Raw genomic sequence first — 22718 nt, forward strand, 5'->3', positions numbered from 1 at the left:
GGGTGAATACAGTGGGGAAGCCAGTGGTCACTTTAGTGAGATCCTCTTCTGAGAATGCAGAATCTATAGTAGAAATAAGTTGATAGAGGAGCAAGAGCGTAAGATCTGTGCCCTTCAGGTGCAGTTACAATGCGCAAAAGAAGAACTAGATAGGTTGAGGAGGGTGAAGGGTGGTGAGGAATGGGAACTGGCAGTTGGCAAGAAGGCAGCTAGGAAGAGGAGGTTTTCAGACAGCTTTACTTTGCATACATGCAACAGATATGACCAACTGTCAGTTGGTAGCCCTGCACAAGGCCGTACGTACGGAGACAGAGCTCTCGTGAAAGATAGGTAATTTAGGTTGTAATTAATTGTAGTTGAAGACTTTTATCTAATTAAATACGTTTTTTAGTGTACTCTTAAGGTCACTGTTAAAAGTTTTTCTTTTATTTGCGTAGTGTTCTAGTAATCGCGAAAAGTTCGTCTGTTTACTTGCTGCTGCTTAGGCCTAGATTTTCGAGTGCGCATATTTAGCGTTATACCGCAATTGTAAATGCATTTGCTGTAGTTTAACTAATTAAATACGTTCATTAGGGTGCTTTTCAAGCTCACCATTAAAGGTTTTCTTTTATTTGCGTATTGCTCTAGTAATCACGAAAAGTTCGTTTTGTTTATATTTCATGGCTTTGCCTTACTTTCCGTGTGTGCATACTTTGCGTTAAACCGCAACGTCTCTTTTGTTACGACTGCTACTGCAATTGGAAGAGCATCTGCATTATACTTTCATGCGTACTAAATGAATCAGTGACGAAATGCGCTGCTCTTCTTTGTATCCTTTTCATTTACTCTATCAAAGGTATCAGCTTGAGGTGCACTACCCGAGTATCAGCCAAAGGAGACTTATTAACCTACCGTCTTCGTGCGTGGCCGACACTTCGTGAGGAAGTGATTCCAGACTGAGATTTTTTAGAAGCAAAGAATCTCCGTCTGGTATCTGCCTTTCCTAGTTTTAGTTTTATGTCGTAATTAGACTTTAAATCGGTCGGTACGTCTATTTAATGGGCGTGACTATTTCCAGTGATATTTGGCATTCATGTGAACACACAAGGAGTCTTCGCTGCCTGAGAGCCAACTGCCAACACCTGCGCCAAACGTGATCCTTTGCAGCTCTTCCTACTTTTCCCCACAGTTTTCTAGCGTGTGTCTTCTCCGTAAACAACATCGCCCGCGAACGGGATCACGGAGATTTCGACGTTATCCGCAAGTTGTTACGAAGTACATAATGAAACACTAGACTAGTATTCGTCAGTCCATTAAGCCGCCTGTGCGCTGTGACTCACGGCGTATCCATGCCAGGCTGTACTACCACAAAGCATTAACGCGACAGGAAAACGTCGTGTCGCGAAAGCAAGCTGCTTCGCTGTGTATGTGTCTGTGTGTGTGTGCGTCGAGCCTACTCGCGGTGAAGCAGACCGGATCATAGACAGCTTACATTACGAGAGCGTGCGGCGTACACTTCACACACGGGCGAGCATCAAGGCCTTCCGGATAGCCTTAAATGAAGCGGAAGAATTACGGGAATGGGACTGCTAAGTGGTTCGCTGCTACTCGCCCTTCGCGGGGTCTGCTCGCCTCGGCGGGCACGTCATAGCGTGCCAGATACCGGGCGCGTCTGATCGCAGATACGCGCTAAAGGCAGTCGCCGACTCGCCGCACGCTTTCGCGCCTACATTTCCAAAGTGTTTAACACGAGTGCGGATGTACTCCTTCAACTGCCTCGTCCTCAGACAATCCTGCCTTCTGCAAACCCTCTCGTTTACCGTGTTAATATCCCGTGAAAACCTTAATATGATTTCACAGCTCGGACCTTCTGCCGCTGTTGGCTACAAATTTCGTTTCTCAGTGTTTTCTTATTTCCATTGTCCGTTTTAGTTCTTTCTTTCCTTCTTTCTGTCACTGGTGCCATGACCTCCCGCACTGCCGCAGGTTCAAATGGTTCTCAGCACTATGGGACTTAACTTCTGAGGTCATCAGTCCCCTAGAACTTAGAACTACTTAAACCTAACTAACCTAAGGACATCACACACATCCATGCCCGAGGCAGGATTGGAACCTGCGACCGTAGCGGTCGCGCGGTTCCAGACTATAGCGCCTAGAACCGCTCGGCCACACCGGCCGGCACTGACGCAGGGTCGGCATTGTTAGGAACGGATTTGGCAAGGTTAGTGTGGTGTGCGTACTGTAAGACCTTCGGTACACACACCATCAGATTATTTGACTTGTCACTCTAACGTAGTAGGCGAGTGTCAGCAATATGTCTCGTGGTCTTATCGTGGCGTGTTTGTCCTCTGCCGTTAGGTCACTTGCACGCTTAGAGTAGCAGATTGACGGTGACCAACTTTAAACAGAACTTGATTAATTTTGAAACACATTTATTAAAATAATAACAAGCATAAAAATAACTTAACTTGGTTCTGGATGCTATTTACAATTGACAATCTGAAGTTCCTTTGGTCTTGGTACGTTAATTTTATTTTCACATATCTCTGATACTTGACAAAGTGTCTATTCATTTATCTTCATGGCTATGTACAGGAATATGATAATCTTATTAGGCGCAGACTGAAACTTGACTATAGTCTTGTACAGACTAATGTAGACTGGTACAGACAGGTGCAGACAAATGCAGACTGACTAATCGGAGGTCTGTACACTCGTTATAATACCTCGAGCGTTCAGGTATCACTGCGCGAGTGTGATCCACGAGGAGAAAAGGTTCTACGTGAGCAGCAATCTCATTGGCTGCGTTACATATTAATACGCGGATCGGCGGAAGCAGAATTTGGTCCGTCTCTAAGACAGCGCCATCTCGTAGTGCGGAGACGGACGAGCGCTGCGCCTGCGCTGTTGTGCTTAGCGGGGCGCGCTCTATTGGGAAAGTTGCGTACGCGCTGACTACGCGGAACTATGTACACAACAGTTAGTATGAAGGGGTGGCCAGATGCCCTTCCTGCCGCCACCCCGTACCCCCCGGGACGGAATTAGTGTACCCCAGCTGTCTGCGTCTAGTGGAATTCATGGATGTCGGCGAGTCGTGTAACTGAAGCGGAACGTGGGGACCAGCCCGTTATTCACCTAGCGGGATGTGGAAAACCGCCCAAAAACCACATTCAGGCTGGCCAGCACACCAGCCCTCGTAGTTAAACCGCCGGGCGCCTACCCGAGTCCAGGAAGCAGCGCGTGAGTGCTCTCGGCTATCCTGGCGGGTCATTGTCCGTTTTAGTTCGTAACTGTATAATTCTTTAACGGGGGATGTATGTAAAATTACTTGAATAATGATAACAAAACCAGCGTATATATTTGAATCTGACGTTGTTTATTCTTTTTAACACATCTACATATACATCTACATGGATACTCTGCAAATAACATTTAAGTGCCTGGCAGAGGGTTCATCGAATCACCTTCACAATTCTCTATTATTCCAATCTCGTATAGCGCGCGGAAAGAATGAGCACCTATATCTTTCCGTACGAGCTCTGATTTCCCTTATTTTATCTTTGTGATCGTTCCTCCCCATGTAAGTCGGTGTCAACGCATTCAGAGGAGAAAGTTGGTGATTGGAATTTCGTGAGAAGATTTCGTCGCAACGAAAAACGCCTTTCTTTTAATGATGTCCATCCCAAATACTGTATCATTTCTGTGACACTCTCTCCCATATTTCACGATAATAGAAAACGTGCTGCCTTACTTTGAACTTTTTCGATGTCCTCCGTCAGTCCTATCTGGTATGGATCCCACACCGCGCAGCAGTATTTTTAAAAAGAGGACGGACAAGCGTAGTGTAGGCAGTCTCCTTAGTAGGTCTGTTACATTTTCTAAGTGTCCTGCCAATAAAACGCAGTGTTTGGTTAGCCTTCCCCACAACATTTTCTATGTGTTCCTTCCAATTAACATGGCACCAGTTCCGCAACCTCATGCTATCATCTTCAGGCCCCGAACGTAACCTGCCATTCACAGCCTTCTTCACGTGTAATGAACAGAATCGCATGCAGTGGGCCAAAATTAACTCGATCCGTACCCTTCGTGGCAATAAAAAGCCCATCATGGTCAGATGTCCATACAACGTATTCGGCTACAGTCCCACTTTCCTTGATGGATTACCAGATTGTGTGAAACTTGTCAAAAATGTTGGAAATTTTGTGCCACCAGACAGTATGTTTGAAATACTTACTCCAGTTTTCAGAGTTTAATTCCTGCTCAAATGGTGTAAAAACCATCTTGTTTAAGCCAACGCGCAGTGGCACGCCTCCGTTTCTACACGACTTTGTCCTTGTTTGCGATATTTTGTTATTTGCTGCCATCACAGAAGACGTGTGGAGTGTACGAGACCGAGGGCTCATTCACTATGCTATTAATTATGATTTATTAAATAAATTCACATATGGTGGAACGCAAAACCCAAACGAAATCTTTTTAATAATCTCATCAATAAGAGACGCCCAAAGACAACATTTTTCTCATCTGCTATTGTTAAAATTTCTTCATACGACGCTTCTCTGGTGTTCAACGATGGTGACACTGGAAGAGTCAGGACTCTTTATGGAACTAGCATTTGATGCACATTGCTTCTGTGAAAACCTACTGAAGTTTCTTGATCTGGATACTGATACGTGGATATTGCTAAAATGGCACGCCAGAAGCATCAAACTAGGATTAATGAACTCGATAAACACCAAACAGATCAGATTTGTAGTTATGGCCAACATTAATACACATGTTTCCAACTAACAAAATCTTCTCTCTGCATATCCGGTAACTTTAATTTTTCATAAATTTCCTTTAATTTACGCCTATGGTCACATACTTTTAGTTAACATCTTCAGATCTGTATCAAAAAAATATACTAAAACATAAATACACTCGCAGATTGTCTACAGCTTAAAAACAATAAATAGGCCATAATGAAAAGTCGTACTGACATATATATGCATTTCTACGCTTTAAGTGTGAAAAGGCATACCTGTTTTATAAATACGAAGTCCTAATGTACTGCAGGCATAGTGGCATCGTCAAATGTTAAATGCTAAATCAGCACCAGTATCCTCAAATATATATAAATAACAGCATATGCACGAGTCATGTTGTCAGTGGTACTACTGTTCAAGACAAGCTGCCGTACAGTAGCCACAAGATGCTTGTGTTGTAAGTTCCCCAGATGCCATTTTTCGATACATAAGCAACATTTTCTGCTGAACCATTGCAGATAAAAAAGTGTAATTTGTACAGACTTTGTAAATACTATAATACAGCTTCCTGTAGTACAAAAATTTTTGAGGTATATTACTGTCAGCTTTATTTACATTCATGTGAAATAAAAATTGCAATGTATCATAAAAATAAATCTAAGAAATCGTTGCTAGCGTTCCAAGACATATTAAAAAAACTGGTACACAGATCTGTTTACCAAATTACTAAAGAACAGTCTACCAGTTTTGAAAGTGATAAGTAACCCTTGAGAAAATGTTCCTCATGTGATTGTATGTGTTCTAAAAGTATCCCGCAACGTCCTGATCAAATTATTTGACAAAAAGTTGAAAAAATCCACGTTATAGCCAATAACATAATGATTTGTGTAAAATTTTGTTCAGTTATCTTTCATACAGTAGAAGTTACATTAGCTTATATGTACCCTTGTATTTTCTCATACTTCCCCCCTTAAAGAACCGAGAAAACCTGAAATTACTACTGCTATACGTGCCGAAAATCTGTTGTACATTGAGGGTGAATCGTGGGGGTTAACAGGCGGCAATCATGAGATAACACAAGCTAAGTATCAAAGTTTTGTCAGCGCTACCTCTCGTGCTTTTCCCAAAGCAACCGGTTTACTGATAGAAACGGAAAAAAGGAAATAAATCGAAAAAGAAAATTCATCTGAGGAACGGATGCTCATGGCGTCTACACACCTATAGTTACTCCGCGATCCACCTTACGGCATGTGGTAGAGGGTACTTCCGTTACCACTATCATTTTCCCCTTTACTTGTTCCAGTCGCGAATGGTACATGCGATGAACGCCTGCCGATAAAGCTCCGTGTAAGCTATAGTTACTAGATATAGTTACTATGGTTTTGTTGCTGTGGGAAATTAGGTAAGGCTTATGTCGGTGTAAATGATATTTTGCCGGACTCTTCTTCGAGCCTACTCTCTTGGCATTTCAATTTTAAAGCATACCGCAATGGACATCGCCTCAATTCCAGAGTCTGACACTGTAGTTTATTGAATATTCCGTCAACGTTCTCGCGTTTACGAAAGGAGGCAGTGGCATAATGCGTCGCTCTTTGTAGGGATCTTAACTATGTCTTCTATTAATTCAACCTTGTAAGGGTCTCAGATTGATAAGCAATACACAACAATCGGTCCTACAAGCCACTTCCTTCATGAGTAAATTACTTGTCCCCAACATTATTCCAGTCTATGGACATGACCCGATTGTTCACACAAACTACAGTAGAACTGTGCTTCATTACATTTGCTCAATTTTAATTTTTTAAAAGTATGGTATGGTATTAGATGATGAACGGGGTAAAAATCATTTTTCTGTGGTTTTATTAATTCTTCCTTTATTTTCATTTCCCAAAAAGTAATTTTCACGACAAAGATAGTTTTTCAGTTACAATTACAAGGATATTACCTTGCAATATTCATTACAAAACAAGAATGGCAGTGCACCAGGTGGCCCGAAGGATGGGCTGGTTTGTAGCGAGGATGGCCTAAAAATTAATAAAAGGTGAAAAACCCTTACAGACATCTCGGCGGCAGTGGTTGCTTGAACATACCGGTCTTCAAGTAAAAACACATTAATAAGTAAATATTCTTAAGCAAATTGACTAGCATTCGAAAGGTGTAGGTTCAAATCCACATTCGGTCATCTAATTTTTGTTTTGAGTGGCTATCATAAATCGATTAAGCATAGCGCCACAACACTTCGTTTAAAAAACTAGTGACAATTCTTCTGCCATTCCTGTGCTACTCGTGATTGTGATGTCATCCATCACTAATAGTCCTTCCACTTATTTCCTTTGCCACGTGGTATTAGCCGAGCGGTCTCAGGCGCTGCAGTCATGGGCTGTGCGGCTGGATTTAGTGAATATAGCAGACGGAGAGGGAGAAAGATGAATCACTGTTACCATAAAATAAGCATTGTGAGATGGGTACTCTTGAAAGATTACCAGCAGCTTACGAGATGCGAAGCTGGAGGATAACTTACCATTTTACTAAGAAAAAAGAAACAGACTTCGAAGAAAAAAGAAACAGACTTCGAAGAAAAAAGGGAGACATTTGAGTAAATTAAAAAAAAAAAGATGGAAAATATCTGGTCAGAAAAGGATTAACTAGCTGTCGTGGTTATAAGTGATTGTTCATTGAAAGTACGTCAAATTACTTCGAATAAGGAACTGTGGAGGGACATTGATCGAATGAATATTTAGTGCCCTGTTGATAACTAGCCTATTGAAAACGTGTTTGTTAAATGTACTATGGATTGTGGTTCTTGTATACTTTGTTCAACTAGAAAAAATGTGACCTATCCTGTTTTAAAGCTCTTAATATCGATGTTACATCGACTGGTCGCTCTATGGTTACCGGCTCCCATCTGTTGGTTATGATCTTAATAACACTATGTTTCCCGTTTCCAGTACTTTAGCCCACGTTGTCGATCAAGGGATACAGGAGATATTTGCATTTTTTTTGCGTTACTTCCGTCAGGCCTAGGCCATACAGGTCCGCTCCACTCTAATTGCAGTCACGACGATTAAAACGTTCGATATGTACCTTTGATTTGTTGTGTTTCTATGAAGCACGAACGTTCATCGAGTTTGCCTTGCCCCGTCAAGATAAATCTGCGACACCGACGTATAGCGTGTGCCCGCCGACCGGCTGGTGGCAGTGGAGTTGACTAGCTCTCGCGTCCATTAACTGCGCAGTGACCAATCAGAGAGGGCGACTCGTCGCTTATCCTTCGGCTGAGCTAACGGTGAAAGCGGGCTCCCGCGACATTTGCGTGTTCCCATCCACGCACGCTCTTGGCAAACAAGGCAGCAGAAGTGCGTGGATTGGTCTGCCGACAACTCCGCGTGTGTGGGTCACGCGCTTCCCACAGCCTACCAACGAATCCTGACGTATCGCAATTCTGATGGATTCAGTGTCAACAGAATTCTTGACGTGTGCAATAAACTACTAAATAGCATGAGAACAAAGTCGTCTGACGTTTTCTACATCTATATGATTGCAATTCACAGTCAAGTGCCTGGCAGTGGGTCCATCGAACCAGCTTCAAGCTATTTCTGTATGGAATCAATTTGACATCCTCTGTCAATAGCACTCCTTACTTTTCGTGAATAAAGAGCTAGTTGTGTTTCACAAGAACGATATTTTTTATATCCGTTTTGGCTGTTCACAAATAAACCATTTTTTCCGAGACAACTGAAGATGTTCGAACACAGCGTACATTCCAAAATCCTGCTGCAAATCGATGATAGCGATATGGGTCTGTACTGCAGCGGATTAACCCTATTACCTTTCTTGGGTATTGGCGTGACTTGTGAAATTTACCAGTCTTTAGGTACGGATTTTAATCGAGGGATCTGTTGTATATGACTGCTAAATAGGAAACTATTGTATCACCATACTTGTGGGGGAACAAGCGCTGTAAAGATACAGTATTGAGCCGTAATGTAAGAATCAAATTAAAAATTACAGCAGCTTTTCCAAACTTTGTAAACATATGCTTCAGTATATTAATGTTAAAACTGTTAAATCTCAGAATGATCAGATGAATATGTTTCCCTAAATGCATCCTTTTCAAATAAAAAGCAAGTGGCGATAAATAATAAAGATAGAAAGCCAAAAATTGTTCAGAATATGCATATGTATCTCCAAATCAACTGTTACAACTCCAAACGTGATGGGAGCAATATTTTGGTCTAAATCGGCGCTTTTATGAAAAATTGAAGGCGCTAAATATTAGACTCAGAAAGATGGAAATTCGTATGAAGCTTCAGTTTGATATAAAGACACTCAATATGTGACTCCATAAAGCTACCTCTAATAGTTCTAAGGTGACTAAAAAACTAAATTTGGAACAAAAACGTCCTCATTTCTAATAGATTAAGTATCATTTATATTAATGATAGAAAGTTCTGATTACACTTGATTACATCCATTAAACAATAAAGCTATAATATGTTCCAAGACTTCGATGTAAATAACAATCAATACAAGGATTCTTAAAGAAGTAGTTCAAGAGTCTTGTCCTACTGTCGGTTCCGTTGTAAGAATTCTAGCCGGAAAAGTTTAAAAGCAGTCGAGCTAAACCATTTTCTGTAATTACAGCCGATTTAACTCCATTCATATAAAAATTACGAAGTTTGTAAATTGATTCACGAGAAAGTTATTAAATAATATCTGTCCGAGAAAGCGGACATTTAGATGCTGCTATCTGGGCATAGAGCACATCACGGCAGATGTTCCCTTTGGCCGTCCGCTGCGCCCATACGTTAGTACGGCCTGAGGGGCAGTGAGAGACACACTTTTCACCAAGCTATCATTCTGTCAGAGCCTGTCGAACGCAGCTTACGCGCTGCCTCGGATGACGTCACAGCCAGGCTGTTACCAAATTCATGTTTCCTGTACAATAGGAAGTGAACTCCGGAGGACTGTACACTGTCCAGGATAGCTTAGATTTCGCGGAAGTAACTGTCTGTGTGCCGCCCGTAATGTTAACAAAACAGCGTAGCAAGTGATAACATTATTTTCCGATTTTGTGGCCAGCAATTAACTCTGATTATTAGAAGTCAAGGCGAAAGCCCATTTAATTGGAACTGCCAGTGAACTGCTCACAGTGCTGCTTGTGATAGGGACATTATTTCTATTTATTTGTGAATTGATCACTTAGGATCATACTACAATTTCACTTTTTTTTTTTTTTTTGCCTGGAGTTTCCTCTTTCTCCAGTACTCCTTCATATGGACGCCGGGCTGTTGCTTCTGTTCGTCCGTCCAGGCTCTTCTGGTGTTGTTAGTTCTTTGGACTTGAAATCCTTCCAAATTTTGAATAATGGTCTGAACTTCATGGATCTTGAACCTTTCCAGACCTTTACGAGCTTCCTTAATCCACGTCGTTGTCTTCTTTTTCCACAGGTAGTCGAATATCCTTTTGGTTAGTCTGATTTTGTCAGTTCTGTACAAGGTGTCCTAGACATGATAACCTCCTCTTCTTCATAGTGTCCGAGATTTTCTCTATCTTTTTGTAGATTTCATTGTTGCTCCGAAGTTTCCAGCCAGTTTCATCCTGGGTTCGACCTATGATTTTCCGTAATATTCTTCTTTCTAGTATCTCCAGCTTTTCCAACTTGTAATTCACTGAGAGGCGGTGTTCGCTGGCTTACAGGCATTCTGCTCTTACCACAGTAGTGTAGTGCTTTACTTTAGCATTCCAAGAGATGGACTTTTTGTTGTAAATGTTTTTAGTTAATCCGTAAGCTCTCTCCATTTTTGAGATCCGGTCCCCCACAGCAGCTTTTCTCCAGTCCGTTCTCTTGTATTGCTTCACCGAGGTATCTGAATTTTTTTTTTACCCTCTCAATCGGTCCAATTTCTGTTTCAAGGAATTGTGGTTCATGTCTGTCACTTGTCATGAGTTTGGTCTTTTCTTTCGACATCCTAACTCCTGTCTTGCCAGCGAACCTTTCTATTATTATTATTGTTATTATTATTATCATCATCATCAACATCAGAACTATTACTGTGTTTGTGAGTGTGAACTTTCATTGAATATATGGATCAGTTAGAACTCAAAACTTTTATTTATAATTATAGTTCCTGATCCCTCTGAGTGAATAGGGAGTAGAAACACTTTTTTTCAGTGAGGACGGGAAAAAAGTGGACTTGCAGACTGGGAACTAAGATCAGTATGTTCTCCATCGCTTTCCGGCTGATCGCAAAAATAGTTTTCAGGCTCCTGTAAAAACACGGCGAAGCATTTTATTTTACTATTATCAACCCACCACTCCACATACCCCGAGAGGAACCTGACTGATGCACAGTTGAGGATCGGGGGCCTCGCCTTTGTTACAAGAGTTAAGCTGCTTTGCTACACCGAGGATATCACTTCTAAGTTACTCATGTTGCGACGTTAAAGTTGGGAGAGCGGATATCTGTAAACGAAAGACTTTCAGTGATGAATACAGTACACCCAGTGGCAATCCGATGGATGGGCTTGAGCGTGGAAAATGCCTGGAGAGTCTTCCCTGTCACCATGTGTTCTGAAGTATGGAGGCAGTGCGGTATGGGGTGTTGCAGTTTGGTGTGTTTTTCGTGGTTTATGGCATGGTCCCCCAGTGGCACATAAGGAATCACTGAATGCGGAGGGACATTAACAGGTTTTACAGTATTGTGTAGTGCGTACAACAAAGGGACTGTTCCGAGATGATTGTTTGTATCAGCACGAAAATGTTCCCTGTCATAAAGCAGGCAATTGTTCGTGGATGATAACATTCTCGAAATGGACTGGTATGCCCAGAATCCCGACATGAACGCAGTGAAACACCTTTAAGACGGGTCTGATATTACAGTTCGCTTCAGACCTCAGCGTCGAATATCACTCCTTTGTCTTGTTTCGGCTGTGCACCAGGAATGGGCTGCTATTCCTCTACAGACATTCAGACACCTCACTGAAAGTGTCAGCAGAGTTGAAGCCGTCACAAAGGCTAAACGAGGACACACAACAAATTATTGTCCATTAAAACGTGTTCGGATACTTTTATGTGGGAAAAGCACCAGTTGAGCAACGAAATTGGGTGGCCGACTGTGGCTTACTCTGCCAAAAGGGAAAGACTATATATATCCACTGAAATGGAACCAAAAGATCGAAGGGAACAATATCAGTGAATATCCGCTGGCAAAAAAATTGTCAGTGAAGTGTTTACTCCCGATTAGCAGAAAATCTGTGCTCGAATGTCAGTTTTGCACAAATTTTCAAAACTGGTTCAAATGGCTCTGAGCACTATGGGACTTAACATCTTTGGTCATCAGTTCCCTAGAACTTAGAACTACTTAAACCTGACTAACCTAAGGACATCACACAACACCCAGTCGTCACGAGGCAGTGAAAACACAAATTTTCATTGCTCACCAAATATTCATTACACTTTTGATTCAACATAGCTGAGTAGCCACTGAATTGTCTTCGATTTCAGTCGCATTAACCCATTCACTTCAATTCAGTAAATCTGTGTCAACTGGCAATGGAGGTTAAAAACTGTAGGGGAAGACAGAGATTGGAAAATATCGAACAATTAATTCATGACGTGGTGCGCAAAACCTGCTCTGTTATGAAGATATATGATACCCCCCTCCCCCAATCCCTCAAAAAGAAAAGTAAGGATACACGTTAATGTCGCGTACTGTTCGCCGTGATTTCAGACGACGCAAGAGCAGGATGTTGGAGAGAAAGTGTTGGCCTTGATGTCTGCACGTTCTGTCGTCATCTTAAGAGTACGAGCAGCTATGTGCGAGCACGTGAAAGGCGTAAAATGTGAACCGGCAGTGTTACGAGATGGAAGACACCTGGCGTTGTATAAACTACTGCAATATCAGATGCCTAATGGGAGAAGCACTGGTAGCGATGTTCTTAGCAATAGTAGTCTCATTTTATTGTTATATACTGTTTAATGTGTGATTCGGAATTGTCTTCACCCCTTTACGACAGCTTAGTCTAGAGTGTTTTGAATTACATAATATATCACGGTAAGCTATTAGACATCGGTATTACCATAGGAATTAGTGTGGTTTGGTTTAGCGACGAAGCCCACTTTCACTTGAATGGGTTCGTCAATAAGCAAAATAGGCGCATTTGGGGAACTGAGAATCTGCATTTCGCGATCGATAAGTCTCTTCACCCCCAACGTGTGATATTCCTTGATGGCACGGTGACTACCGAACGGTACGTGAAGGTTTTGGAAAAAACGAAGTTTTATAAAAGAAATTACATTTTGGAATATGATTTCATCCCCGTTACCCAATCAATCTGTATACTGAGCAAGCAGTAAAGGAAACGAAAGAAAAATTCGGAGTAGGTATTAAAATCCATGGAGATGAATATCAACAAAATTAAAACGAGGATCATGGAATGTAGTCGAATTAAGTCGGGTGATGCTGAGGGAATTAGATTAGGAAATGAGGCACTTAAAGTAGTAAAGGAGTTTTGCTATTTGGGGAGCAAAATAACTGATGATTGTCGAAGAAGAGAAGATATAAAATGTAGACTGGCAATAGCAAGGAAAGAGTTTCTGAAGAAGAGAAATTTGTTAACATCGAGTATTGATTTAAGTGTCAGGAAGTCGTTTCTGAAAGTATTTGTATGGAGTGTAGCCATGTATGGAAGTGAAACATGGACGATAAATAGTTTGGACAAGAAGAGAATAGAAGCTTTAGAAATGTGGTGCTACAAGAGAATGCTGAAGATTAGATGGGTAGATCACATAACTAATGATGAAATATTGAATAGAATTGGGGAGAAGAGGAAGTATGTGGGACAACTTGACAAAAAGAAGGGACCGGTTAGTAGGACATGTTCTGAGGCATCAAGGGATCACAAATTTAGCATTGGAGGGCAGCGTGGAGGGTAAAAATCATAGAGGGAGACCAAGAGAGGAATACACTAAGCAGATTCAGAAGGATGTGGGTTGCGGTAAGTACTCGGAATAAAGAAGCTTGCACAGGTTAGGGTAGCATGGAGAGCTGCATCAAACCAGTCTCAGGACTGAAGACCACAACAACAACAACCCAAAGTGACCCTGATTTTGACGAGATTGGTTTATGCAAGACGGAGCTCGACACCACCGAAGTAGGAGAGTATTTGATGTCATGAAGAAGGACTTTGGGGACCGCATTCTGGCTTTGGGGTACTCAGAGGACACTGGCAAGGGCCTCGATTGGCGGCCATATTCTCCGGAGTGTCCTCTGGGTACCCCAGAGCCAGAATGTGTTCCTCAAAGTGCTTCTCCAGGACATCAAACACTGAACTGCTTCGATGGGGTCGAGCTGCGTCTTGCGTGAAACACTTCTGAACACATGGGATTCCAAAACTTCCTGGCAGTTTAAAACTGTGTGCCCGACCGAGACTCGAACTCGGGCAAGTGCTCTACCATCTGAGCTACCGAAGCACGAATCACGCCGGTACTCACAGCTTTACTTCTGCCAGTATCTCGTCTCCCACCTTCCAAAATTCTGGAAACATGGGATTCCCTTTGTGGGGCTATATTAAAGAAAAGGCGCACAACAATAACCTCAAAACCGTTGCTGAGCTGAAAACAGCCATTCAGGAGGTCATAGACAACATCAATGTTCCGACACTCCAGCGGGTCATTCCCCACACGATTGCCAGTGATTGCAGGCATGTGGAACATGCCATAACCTAAATCCGAATATCTGAAGTGGCGTTTACATGTTGAATAAAGAGTGTGCATGCCGTAGTTTGTTAGTAATTTACGTTTTTTGCCTCGTATAGTTTCATAATTCTCCCCTGTACACTCCACTGAACCGTCGACAGTAACTCGCTATTAAATTTGGCAACTGCAAATAAAATGTCTTTTTGCTTCTTTGCCACGTAAACTTCGTATGCAACACTCAGCTTCGCCTGACGTATCACAACAAGCATTTTTTGTTTGGTTTTTTTTTTTTTTTTTTGCTCCATTGATTCCGGTGCTTCCGCATTTTATTGCCCAAGATGTCCACTAATAAAGAAAGGGAAATTTACACTATTCTCACAGTTTAAATTTTAACAGTGCCTAGTTGTGCGCAGCTCACGAACATAAAAAGAATAAAGCAAATGCAATATCCAAAATACTGAGACGGTTCTAAGAAGTTGTCATGAAAAGATGTATAAGTCGTGTGCTGTGTATTTTACAGATTTATACAATATTTGAACTCTTTCCTAAATCATTAAAGAGGAAATCATGCTGTGAAAAAGCTGGCAGATTTAAGCTGTGGGTCAGATCGGAACTTGAACCCGGAAGCTCTATCCGTCGCGAAGAAATGCTGTACCGGATGTATGAAAACTGCACGCACTGGAAAAATCTGTGAAATTTGAGCCCAGAACTACATGCTCACTACGTCATGGTCATGGTACAGAGTAATATTTTTGTCTGTGGTTACGGCCTATCTGTACCCGGAAAGTCCTCCTTCACCGGAAACTCCCGTTATGTCGTCCCCCCCCCCCCTCCCCCATGAAATGCTGTGTGCCCTGTCGGAGCAACGAGGAAAAAGAGTTCCAGAAGTGGTCGACGTAACAAAATTCTACGACAAGTTTTCTTGCATATGGATATTGCACTCGCTCTGCTTCCTATAATGTTTAAATCCTGCTTTTCGTTTTTTTATGAGCATTCACAGTTCTTTTAAAGTAGTATGTCTTACTTAATATAAATGTTATGTTACTCGTATTCCTCCCACTTAGTACCGATGATAAGTAAATGCAGAATTGTATTCATAAAGAAAACTGTTTTCATATTTTGAAGTAACATACGAAGGACGCTAGGGTTTTGAGGAGAGTCTTTGTACAACTTACTACACTTGTGTACCTGAATAATCCTGGCTTTTTAGTTTGTAAGGCAAATCATGTTACGAACGTTGAGTGTACCATGTGGTGACGTATGGGTATGGACCATATTTTATTTTAAATTAAGCTTCGTTAAGTAGAAGAGATACCCGAGAGTTTTCTCGTCGTAAGTGATAAGGGGCGATCTGTAATAATCACTTGAGAGAAGGTGAACTTTTTGGCCAAGATCGCTTGTAAATAAACTCGATCGTCGATTACCGGTTTCGGTAAACATGGTTTATCGACATCTGAAGATGGTAACCATGTTCACCGAAACAGGTAATCAACGATAAAAGTTGTTTATAAGCGATCATGGCTTAGAATTTCGCCTTGTCTGAAGTAGAAGAGACACGATTTTTCATTCCGCATATGTAAATCGAAGATGGTGAAAGGAGAGGAAAGGGAAGGGTTACTCATGCCAGACACATCGGGGCATTACGCGGAATCAGCTGCGACGAGTGAAAATGTGTACCGGACCAGGATTCGAACTCAGAGTCTACTGCTTACTAGGAAGGTGTGTTAACCACTGCCGTCATACGGGATACAGTCTTATCGCAACTGCGAGGCCTATCTCGCGCTGATCCACATTCCCTCCTAACGCCACCTATCCGCAGTACCTGTCAATTTCCTTCATACTTGCTGCTCTGAGATACTCGCAGGAGGTCGGAAGTACATGTGCATCCGCACTGAAGAAGGTGGTTCCATTGCCCATCCAAGCGGACCATTTAAATGAATGAATGGTGTCTGTGTTCCGGACATGTCCGAAAGAACAGGCACCAAGCATTCATATAATTTTCACTCAGTGTTATTAATTTCATTTTTATATTTTCCACCGTAGTTTCTGAAGCACGCATTTAAAATTTTATGATATATTACGAAATACAATAAAATAAAATAAATTTTTGTCAGTTCCGACTGTAAAAATTTTGGCAATACATTTCTTGTTCGAGCTTATCCAGTCATTCTCATTAGTCCACCGGGCAAGAGCCATTGACTGTTCTATCTGCCGGGCAAGATGCGGAATTCCGACTGGAGGATTAGTGGACCTCTCGCCTACCTTCCCTGGGCGCAAATTTCACTGTGTGCAAGTTTTTTTCTCAGTCCCTCATTGCTTAAATTCCGTGCCCATGTCATCCCCTCCTAGTATTCATGGATCCACGCCAGGCTACTTGAACCGCTGAAGACAGAGGCCGAGAGCCCTCGCGGTACAAATCCTCCAAGCAAGTTTAGTAGACGAGTCGCAGAGCTGTCCGGTTTAGCGACTGATCGGCGGGGGCCGCATGGCCTCTGGCGGACGTTTGGCCGGCTGCGCGCTGCGGCTCGCGGCTGTCGCGCTGTCGTGTTGCTCCTGCCCCCGTCCCGTGGCTCTGGACAATCCATTGAGTCCTCGCTGGAAGCTGGCGGTGGGACGGTAGGGGAGGGGAGGGGAGGTGCCGCACGAGGAATGCGGTTCGCCTCGGCTGGAGAGCGGCCGGCCATTCCATTCATACGGCACGATTTACCCTAAACAGCGTTGCCACATCCGTTACACAACCGGGCCATTCAAGGCGACCGGACCGCACACACGAAAAAAGGAACGCCGGTGCTCGGCGACCGGGACAGTTGTCTGAAGAGGGGGGCGGGGGGGGGGGAGGAGCATTGGTGGGGGGCGGAGGGATGCCGTTTGTCGTCCGACGGGCACCTTTCTAATTACGTAAACAGTGACGGCAGTGTGCGTGCAGCGTATGCGTGTATGCTTGTATACGTGTGTGTGTGTGTGTGTGTGTGTGTGTGTGTGTGTGTGTGTGTGTCCTGAGATCTCAACAGCGCCCAGGGCAAAGCAAAGAGTGTGGACGTGAATGGGCTCTAGCGTACAGTGCTTTCCACGAACAGCTCCTAAATAGGTTATGTGGTGCAACGATGTCTCTGTGGGGTCACGTTGAAAGAGCGAAACGTCGAGAATTATTTGTGCGTTTGGAATCGAGTCACCAATTACAGACTAGAGCTCATCAGCAAACTTGTCATCTGGTAACTGCAACTTTGTACTTGTCATCAAAGAACAGTAGTTGTGGAATTCATCCGTGATCAGCAATCAAACATCGACAGTATCCCATCCTCCTAGGTCGATAATTTCCCGATGTTACTTAGGTGCAAAACCTTGCACTAATCCACTGACACGTATTACGTAAATTTCTACACCCAATTTTTTTGATCTTTCATCAAGCTTTTTATTTTTTCAAAATCATTTCTCCTACTTTGGGCTTGTTCCCCAGAGGGTTTTCACATCTGGCCTGTATCTCTAGAGCCCTTCGGGAAAGGTCATCTTTCCATTCTCCGGCATGTTCTTTAGATCTTGCCTTTGCACTCCAGATTTCGGATAGTTCAACACCACCTGCCTGACCTCATTTCTGGTTTAGTGAATTCACTACTTCTTGCTGATATCAGGTCCTTTATCAAAACATTGTCCTATTTGTATTATTTGAGATTATAAACTTCCACGTGTAAGTTATGTCAGCCATTGAGAATTTTTTTTATGTGCCCCTACAAGATCCATTTTTCCCTGTCATTTGTTCCATCTTTCCGTACAATTGGCCATTAATTGCATCCATCAGTCAGTCCACGTTTTGCTCAGATGTCTTCCTTGTATCCTGCATTCCTTTTTTATAAAATGACTGGTTGTAAAATGACCTTTTTTTAAATAATATTATGAATATTTATATATGTGTTTAGAGAGAGAGAGAGATTGATTTTTGATTGAGATTTTTACTTTAAGTCGTAACTGGTACCTGAAGTTTGGTTGCTGCCTCCTTAAATGATCAGCTTCTGCACCAGTTGTTGACGTATTGCAATTTGGAGGAAGTTATTGTTCTTTAAGGTTTAAAATACGACTCTGTTTGTTACTTGGCCGTATTGCGGATAGCTTTGAGCCCAAGTTTTCGAAGCTTTTCACACCTAAGGGACCACTGTTGTAAGTAAGTAAGATCATACAGCAATCTGCTTTTCGTGAGAAAAGGAGATTGCTTGACACACAAACTTCCTTCAAACTACACGTCCGGCTACATCAAAATTGGTCAGTGGAGTTCAGCACCATACTATTGTACAAGAACATAAGCCAACTACTATAATCACATCAAAATTGGTCAGTGGAGTTCAGCACCATACTATTGTACAAGAACATAAGCCAACTACTATAATCAAGAAATTATGAGAGGTTGTTACTTATTGAATGAAAACTATAGAGAATGCATTTCTTTTCCTGTATTTTAGTGAACTTTGTGCACTTAGTTCTGTCAGTTGATAGACAATGAAGTTCACCTCCTTGTCCAACTACATGATATTTCTATTCTTCACTTCCAGAAAATTTGTATACATAAATGTTTGGCAACTCTTACACATACTTCACTCGGTTTTTATCACTAAAATATCAATTTTCATTAAATGTAACAATACGTTCTGAGCGACGGACTAGCAACACGTCCTCTATCCACAAGATATAGATTAACAGTCTTTTTTAAAAATAAAATCAATTGTCTTTTTTTTTTAAGTCCATACTCAAAGATTCTCTAATACTATCGTTGCGGGGATTGCGCGCTAAAGAGTTTCATGCTGTCCAGCTGAGCTTCACTTCACTTCAAGTACTTTTTGAATCACGTTTACATTTTCGGTATTTAGATACATTACTGAGCTTCTCAGAATAAAATCAGGCACAAAATAGTTAAAAAAGAAAGCAGTGACGCACACATAACATTACATGGTTCTTTTAGGGCTCTCAGATGTTTGTAATGTTCCGTTTTATAAACGCGCTACAACTCTACAATGTCTTGCCTCAGCACTAGGGATGCCTGCTCTTTTTGGATAGTTTTCGTCAGAAGATAGGACGTAGACTGGTAAGGGATACAGTGGACTGTCTTTAATCACTGTGTAGCGGTTTTATTCGAGTGTCCGTTTCATCTACCAAAAAATTTCCTGTACTTAGCGGTACTAGAAAATAAACTTGAACTGCTTTGAACGTACAGTTTCACTGAATATTTTGGTTGCAGTATGGTTCAGATATGCTGTATATTGCAGAACACCAACGAACTGATAGGAAAGGTAAAAACAAAAATATACGACCGACAAACTACACCAAACATTGTATCCCATGACGTCACATCTGTGTACAAAAATACGCCATTAGGAGAACCAGTCACCATTATCAGAGAACCACTGCAGAAACAAAGGAACACAACAGACTGACCCATCTGTGGCATTCTTGGAAACGTAATTCTTAACCAACTGTCGTTCTATACAGGAAAACGTGTGATAACAAATGAGGGTGAAGCGTAAAAGTGTGGGAAATGTATGAAATTACAATCAACCAACATAACACACCGATGATGCACAACAGGGCGGAAAACAGAAGCACAATACACACACTTCCACTGCTCTTGGAAAAGTGTTTCAAAATTAATAACTCTCAGAACAAACTCTTCCGATTACTTTGTAAATAACACTCTGCAAAAGCACAAAACATTGGTAAATGCAAGCTGACCTGCACTAAGTCACAATTAAAATTAATGTAATTTCAAGTGAACAGTCGAAACAAACACGGACATTTCATGGACTTCGGTTTAAAATAGAGAAAAATCATGGACTTCGTGTATTATTTTTACAGAAATAAATCGAGTAATTTTCAGTTATCAAAACATTACTGGGTAACTAGATAAACAAATGTATCGTGTTTTGCAGACCAGTTTAAAACTCCTAATTTATTCGCATATCCGATAAAACCTCAGAAGGGGCTTCCAACGTAGGCTATAAGTGCAGATATTTCTGTTGATGACTGATGACGGTTTACTGAACAACATTACATCACTGTTTACTTCACTTGCAGACTAATAATTACAGCCATTACATGTCATATGTTTTTAGGTTGGTTATTACCTCCAAGTTCCTGTGGCAAGAACAAGGTCAGCTGTTCAAGTGCGGACGCTTGGGCGCAAAACGGTTAGTTTATACTGAAAGGTACAGTCAACTTGGTGTACAGTATGATCGTACAAAAACGTCAGGTTGTTAGGTTTGTGACATGTTCTTGGGGAGACTGTTCGAAGCAGAGAAAACACACTTTGATGTGTGTACGTATTAAGGTATCACGCATGCAAATACCTGCAAAATGGTTCAAATGGCTCTGAGCACTATGGGCCTTAACTGCTGAGGTCATCAGACCCCTAGAACTTAGAACTACTTAAACATAACTAACCTAAGGACATCACAAACATCCATGCCCGAGGCAGGATTCGAACCTGCGACCGTATCGCTAGCGCGGTTCCAGACGGTAGCACCTAGAACCGCTCGGCCACCTGGCCGGCCAAATACCTGCACTTATAACCGTTACACACTGTATAATAGTAACTTTGGTTGTTAGTCCAATACTAAATGACATTCTTTTCCGGAAATCTTTAGAAGGGCGACGTCTCATTTTAAGCCAGCGTTTCAGTTGCTACTGGTACGCCCTTCTTCAGGAATCTGCTGGGTCCAACGCCGCTCCTGGCCGTAGGGAGAGCGCGCAGTGGCTCTGACGCGGACGTCGCGTCTGCTGCAGACGGACAAAGGCCGGCGACAATGGCAAGGGAGCACACGGGGCGCCGTAGGCAAGCACAAAGGCATTACCAGGGAGGCGGGCCGTGCCCAGGCGCCAGTCTCGGGCCAATCACCCCCCTCACCTTGCTGTCCAACTCCACTTTCCCACCGACGTACGAATCCCCACTCCACCTCCAATGAACATATCTGCTACGATTAGTTGCAGCCCGAGAATTATAAAGGCAATTCTCACAATGAAAGTTTCGCAGTTTTGTGGTACTCTTAAATAAACCAAAGCCACAATTCTCTTATTTACGTACGCCTTCACCTTTGCATACGACAACGTCTGTGCAAACCCTAGAAGTTAAGAAAAACGCGACATATTTAAAGTAACTCCAAAAACCATTTGTCATTAGTTGGATTTAGAACTTAACCCTCTAAATGACATTGGTCGTTGTAGATACCACTGGTTTTAATGCTTTTTATTAATTTATTGCCCGCATCTCGTGGTCGTGCGGTAGCGTTCTCGCTTCCCACGCCCGGGGTTCCCGGGTTCGATTCCCGGCGGGGTCAGGGATTTTCTCTGCCTCGTGATGGCTGGGTGTTGTGTGCTGTCCTTAGGTTAGTTAGGTTTAAGTAGTTTTTAAGTAGTTCTAAGATCTAGGGGACTGATGACCATTGATGTTAAGTCCCATAGTGCTCAGAGTCATTTGAACCATTAATTTATTTACAACAAAATATCAGTTGTATTGATATGAATATATGCACAATAGTTCCTCCCATAAATGAGTACCTGTTTGTAATGGTATGAATATTGGCCAACGCTCTTTGAAGCACTCGTCTTCAGCGCTGGTTTTCTGTTCAGATATCTGTTGAGGGTATTAGATTAGGAAATGAGACACTTAAAGTAGTAAAGGAGTTTTGCTATTTGGGGAGCAAAGTAACTGATGATGGTCGAAGTAGAGAGGATATAAAATGTAGACTGGCAATGGCAAGGAAAGCGTTTCTGAAGAAGAGAAATTTGTTAGCATCGAGTATAGATTTAAGTGTCAGGAAGTCATTTCCGAAAGTATTTGTATGGAGTGTAGCCATGTATGGAAGTGAAACATGGACGGTAAATAGTTTGGACAAGAAGAGAATAGAAGCTTTCTAAATGTGGTGCTACAGAAGAATGCTGAAGATTAGGTGGGTAGATCACATAACTAATGAGGAAGTATTGAATAGGATTGGGGAGAAGAGAAGTTTGTGGCACAACTTGACCAGAAGAAGGGATCGGTTGGTAGGACACGTTCTGAGGCATCAAGGGATCACCAATTTAGTATTGGAGGGCAGCGTGGAGGGTAAAAATCGCAGGGGGAGACCAAGAGATGAGTACACTAAGCAGATTCAAAAGGATGTAGGTTGCAGTAGGTACTGGGAGATGAAGAAGCTTGCACAGGATAGAGTAGCATGGAGAGCTGCATCAAACCAGTCTCAGGACTGAAGACCACAACAACAACAACAACATCATATGTCACCTGTGGATTTTTTCTTCCGTCATCAACTGGG

The sequence above is a fragment of the Schistocerca cancellata genome, chromosome 5 (assembly GCF_023864275.1).
Source record: "Schistocerca cancellata isolate TAMUIC-IGC-003103 chromosome 5, iqSchCanc2.1, whole genome shotgun sequence".
NCBI classification, from domain to species: Eukaryota; Metazoa; Arthropoda; class Insecta; order Orthoptera; family Acrididae; genus Schistocerca; species Schistocerca cancellata.